The sequence below is a fragment of the Vicia villosa genome, linkage group LG4 (assembly GCF_029867415.1).
Source record: "Vicia villosa cultivar HV-30 ecotype Madison, WI linkage group LG4, Vvil1.0, whole genome shotgun sequence".
In the NCBI taxonomy this organism is placed as follows: Eukaryota; Viridiplantae; Streptophyta; class Magnoliopsida; order Fabales; family Fabaceae; genus Vicia; species Vicia villosa.
The window spans coordinates 5,638,256-5,644,053 of NC_081183.1; the positions used below are offsets into that span (position 1 = coordinate 5,638,256).

The following is a 5,798-nucleotide window of genomic DNA, read 5'->3' on the forward strand; positions in this document are numbered from 1 at the left end:
GATGTGAAGCAACTTTAGCTTCATTCCTCTTCTAGCATTATTGGAAAAGAGGATACTAGTTTTCTCCTTACTCAATTCCTGCCCAGACATATGGCAAAAAGTCCTTAACGTGCTCATAACACATTTCATTTGGTTTTCTGTAGCTTCACCAAACAAAAGTAGATCGTCCGCAAACATAAGTTGGCTGATAAGAGGGCCTTGCTTTCCCATTCTGAACATTCTGAACATTCTCCAATTCTTGTTCTGAACCTCATACTCAATCAAGTGACACAATTTATCCATTCCTAACACAAACAGATATGGGGAGATTGGATCCCCTTGACAAATACCACGCTGAGGCCGAAAATACTCATTTCTACTTCCATTCCAGTTGACATTCGTGTCCACACTTGTGATTGCATGCATAACAATATTAACAATAACATCAGGAAATTCAATTTCACGTAAAATATTCCAAATGTATTCCCAATTTAACTTGTCATAAGCTTTGGATAAGTCAACTTTAATAGCAAAGAAGCCTTTCTTCCCTTTCTTCTTATTCATCATGTGCACTACCTCTTTGGCTATAATAATGTTTTCATGCATTGCTCTCCCTGGAACAAAGCCAGTTTGATAGGGCGAAACTATCTTCTGCATGCACTTCTTCACCAATTTATAGATGGCGTTGCAAAGAGATATAGGTCTAAACTGAGCCACATTCACCGGATTATCCACTTTAGGAATTAAGCAAATATCCATATGATTAACTTCAGCAATTTCTCTCGGATTCATCTGAACCTTCTTCACAAAGTCACAAACCTGATTACCAACAATAGTCCAGGATTTTTGATAGAAACCTGCTGGATATCCATCCGGTCCTGGTGCTTTCCAAGGATGCATGGCGAAAACAACACTCTTAATCTCTTCATCATTCATAGAAGACTCCAGCCTTTGCTTATCAGTCGCGTCTAGCTTTGGGAAAGTTATTGGAGATTGATGCCAGCTATTCCAACTATGACCCAAGGAAAAAAGATCTTTGTAATACTTAATAATCATATGGCGAATCTCTTCAACATCTTCAATCCACTGTCCACTCGAATCTTGCAGCATAAGGATTTTATTTTTTCGCCTCCTCGTAACAACTTTCATGTGGTAGTATTTGGTATTTCGATCCCTATTGATAAGCCATTCAGCCCTAGACCATTGAAACCACATCACTTCCTCCTTCTTAAGAATATTCGTCATTTCAGTCTGCAAAGCTTGCTCAAGTTTTTTCAATCCAGCATTGTAGCTATTTCTTTGCAAACTTGTTTGAATACCACCAAGCCTGGCCATAATACTTCTCTTTCTACGACGGACTTGTTCCATAGTATCCTCTTTCCAATCTTTGATATTATCTTGAACATGCTTTAAATTAAGATATATTTCTTTATCATTTTGCCATGCCTTTTTGAGCATACCCCCCATTGCTACTCTTTTATCATCTTCATGAGAGAATGCCACTAAATAATAGTCATTACTTAGATCTATTATACTAATGAGTCCTTTTTTAACCCACGTTTGTCTCAGTCTATTCTCCAAGGCTTTATAGCCTATTTTCCGTCCTAGCAGCTTGACAATAACACCTCTCCTCCATGGCCGGTGGATCCGTTTCTCTTATCCATCTGAAAGCACAAAATTTGGACATTCATACCCTCCCATCAGATTTTCTTCCACTGTCATCCCGTCAATATCTTCAATGATTTGATCCATCATATCAGCTTCAGTATCATCTTCCTCTTTTCCCGTCTCACTGTTCACTCCAGTCGCCATATTCTTATAGGTTATAGTATTACCTATAAGATCTCCGGCAACCACGTCCTTAGTATGATTCTCTTCTTTAACTTTCTTAGTGCTCCTTTCCAATTGATCTTCCTCCTCTGTTAGATTTTTTTGGTTTGCGGAGACAAACCCTAGCAGAGGGTTACTCGCCATACTTCTCTGCTTATAATTTAGTATCGAAAAAAGGTTTTAAAGTTTTGGTTTGATTTGGTTTGGTTTTTAAACACCCCTATTTTGGACTATAAGAATGACATTAATTGTTGAGTAATACAATATATAAAAAAAAACACATAACGGCTCTTAACCGTGAGTCCCCCTTGCACACTTTAACCATCATGCGATTCAGCTTTCCACACATTTCCACGTTCCCACAGTCACACTCACTCTTTAGACACTGGCCAATCATTATGTCACCTAATTTAACGGCTATAACGTTCACTTCATTCTGCAACACAGCACTTTATTCAACCATTAATACCAAACCTCATTTTGAGCTTCCGATTCAAAATGACCTCACTCGCTCACTCACTCAACATTTTCCACCATATTTGATGGACTACTTGGCCGCCAAAATGGTTCGCTCCGTTGTTTCATTTTCATTGCACTATTTGCTTTCTTGTTCGTTTGTTCATGAAGTCAATTCAGAGTATAGTTATATATGCTGCTGTTAATATACTGTCATTTCTTTTCAGTAAACCTTTACTCAAATTAACCAAGAATCGGATTGAAGTGATAAGGAGAAAGAGAAGAGCTACGGAGAAGTTTAGACATCAATGCCTACGGAAGGGTAATTCCTTTTGTTTTAAATTTTAAGCATTCTTCATAATGTGATGTAAATTGTGAGGACTGTTCGTTGAAACGCGCGTGCGAGTTAGCTAGTTTTCATGTTTATTTGAGTCTTTTAGTTTTGATTTTCTTGCAATGTGGTCAAATTAACAGGCGGAAGGACTCTTGGTTGAATTGATAATCTCATCTTGTTATAGTTTTATGGAGAAATCGTGTGAGCTTGTGTTGGAGCATCTTGTTAAGGTAACTAACTATATCTTCTACTTATAGATATTCCTCATTCATGCATGTCATATTTATTTTGTTGTTTTTCTTCTAAATTTCCATTTCATATTAGAGTTTTGACTGTTAAAGTTTGTTTGCCAAGTTTTTTATGTTAGTGGACATGCTAAGAGTAAAGTTTAATTTGTGTGGAATTTGAATAATGGATTACAAGAGGCACATTTGAACAATTATTTTGTTTTTATTATTAACAGGAAATTTATTTTAAAAAAAATCATATGAAAAAATTTAAATTACTTTAAAAATACAAGGGATATTTAACCAAAAAAAAAAACACTAATTCATAAGCTCAACGTGATTGGACATCCAAACCATTTTAGACTCACTAAGAAATCCTAATGATCTTGCCCTAAACCAATTTAACACTAAGGATTTCGCCACACTTATAATCTCAAGAGTCCCTTTTATCCCCATTAAACATAATATCATTTGTGATTTACCAAATAGTCCTCAAAATGGAAATCCAAATTAGAATCTGACAATTTCTCTTAACCTTCCCCCACATCTCAGAGTCAAAAAAAACATTTAGCTTGAACCGGTTGCGATGAAGATGAAGTGAGAGAGTAAGAGAATATTAGAGAGAGAATGATTGAGGGTGAGAAATCAAACTTTCATTCACTTTTATACACAATACATCATAGAGTATTTATAAGCAAGTTACAATGATTAGAACCTAAGAACATCAAATAACAAAATTGGAAATTGCAAAACTCATGTTCATAATCGATTACAGCAAATTGCGTAACCGGATACCACTGTAACTAGACAAAAACAGAAACTAAAACAACTCTGTGCGTAACCGATTACGGGCTTTTGCGTAACTGATTACCAACCCAATAAATCACTTTTTTGCTCTCCAGAAGTGCTTATTTGACAAGCTTAGACCTCCAATCAACTTCCAGTAACTTAATCCAAGCATTTGAATTATAGTTTTCAACTAACATTTGATCCACCCTACTTTGAAAATAAGATGAAAATAGCTTAAGAAAATGTTATAAACTATTAACTTAGCTATTATAGAGTGCTCATGGAAATAAACTGAAAACAACTTATAAAAATGCATTAAACTTTTTCTACAAGGTCTCCCAAACATTCTCACCAATTTTTATGCTATAATTGATAAGTTCAAATATAGAGTGAATCAGTTATAATATAGGGAAAACTCGTGGAAACATATTAGTCCTTGGATAGACATTGAATGCATTAATATCATAAATTTGATCATTTTAAAATTTTAATTGTATGATCCTCATTAATGGATGAGATCACTGTCTCTCATGATCGTTGACCTTAAATTCTATATTTCGAATATAAAAAAGGTGTCAGGATTTACCACTAAACACTTTTCCACCCGTTCCCTCTTCTATTTGGAATGAGAAATCATCTGTGGCATCCTAAAGTTCATCTCATGTAAAGAGCTGAACTCCAAAATTTAGAGTTATTTCAATTTGTTGACTTTCTTCTCCTGACACATGAGAAGGGAGTCTCATAGAAGATTCTGCATAGTTATTATTGTACATGTTGGCGCTGATATATATATATATATATATATATATATATATATATATATATATATATATATATATATATATATATATATATATATATATATATATATATATATATATATGCAATCACAACGAGGTCCTGAGTTCGAAGGAGCCGGGGATCAACTTTCGGAGATTACGTAGGGAAGTTTAAAAAACTCTTTTCGGATGGATTAGTCGGCACGAAAAGAAGGATACCACTCTATTTAAAAAAAAAAAAAGAGTGTTACCAACACAAGAGAAACAACACCTTCCAAAAAGCATAAAAGTGTAAATCATTATATTGTTTAATACGATAAAATTTGATATATTACCAATAATGAGTTTCTTTTTCAAATTCCATCTTCCTGCAACAACAGCTACTTATAAAATAAAAATCGAGTTTGCAACGTGATAATTCAAAGAGAATATTGTAATTGAAAGATCTTTTGTTAGACATGTAATTGCATTTTTTTCAAAGACATATATTCCATTTGATTTTGTACATGCACGACCTGTCTTCTCCAACACCACTCCACTAAACTTCAAATCCTTTATATAAAAAAAACTCATCGCAACTCCCGCTTTATTGAGAAAAGAATTTTTCATTTCACAAATTAAGATTTTTTTTTAAACTTCATAATTTTGAATTATGCTAATTAAGCATTTGAAACTACATATAGAGCTTGTTTTGTGCTCCCTTTTAGACAAAAAAAATACATTAAAAAATTTGGACAATCAAATAATTTTTAAGATGATCACAATGCTGTACAATTTTCATTGTTGGAAGTGTATTTGAAAAAATATGAATCTATATCAACATTAGTATATTTCTTATAGGACAATAACTTGTTTGACCAGCATCTAAATCGAAAAAGTATACTCTAGCAATTCTCTAAACTTGTGAGGTTTGATTTAAATAAAATAAAACAAAATTTTTGAAATCAGATTTCTAGAGTCAAATGGACGACATTTTAGCAATCAAGCTTGAATTTCGGGTGTCTGTAGTAGTCTTGGATATTAAAATTCCAAAATGGATAGGTTATATTAATAAAATTACTACAACTCTTTTTTACCCAATTTCATGTTACCGCAGATGAAATGTACACGTCTTGTGCATCTTTTAGCTGCGGTAATTTCATCAATATAACATATCCTTTCTAGAACCTTAACACACCATCTAGCTATTGCGGAAGCCCTGAGTTTATGCTTGACTGCCAAAATGGTAGACTGACTATGGAAATGATGTCTCAAAAATTTCACATCCTTCATATAAATCAAGCCTCTCAAGTTTTGAGGATTGCAAGAGACGATTTATTCCTAGAAATGAGTTTTCTTGTCCCAAACATTATATTAATGTGGAAATTGATTCCCATTTCTTCCATTACACTTCCAACAATGAAA

The 5,798-nt window shown here is 33.8% G+C and overlaps 1 long non-coding RNA gene across 1 annotated transcript; it reads left to right on the plus strand.

Annotated features, from left to right (window-relative positions):
• The first annotated feature begins 2,277 nt into the window (after positions 1–2,277).
• On the plus strand, positions 2,278–2,832 carry LOC131598739 (uncharacterized). Its single transcript, XR_009282379.1, has 3 exons — positions 2,278–2,375; positions 2,493–2,587; positions 2,740–2,832. It is a non-coding gene; the product is annotated as an uncharacterized LOC131598739 (long non-coding RNA).
• The last annotated feature ends 2,966 nt before the right edge of the window (positions 2,833–5,798 follow it).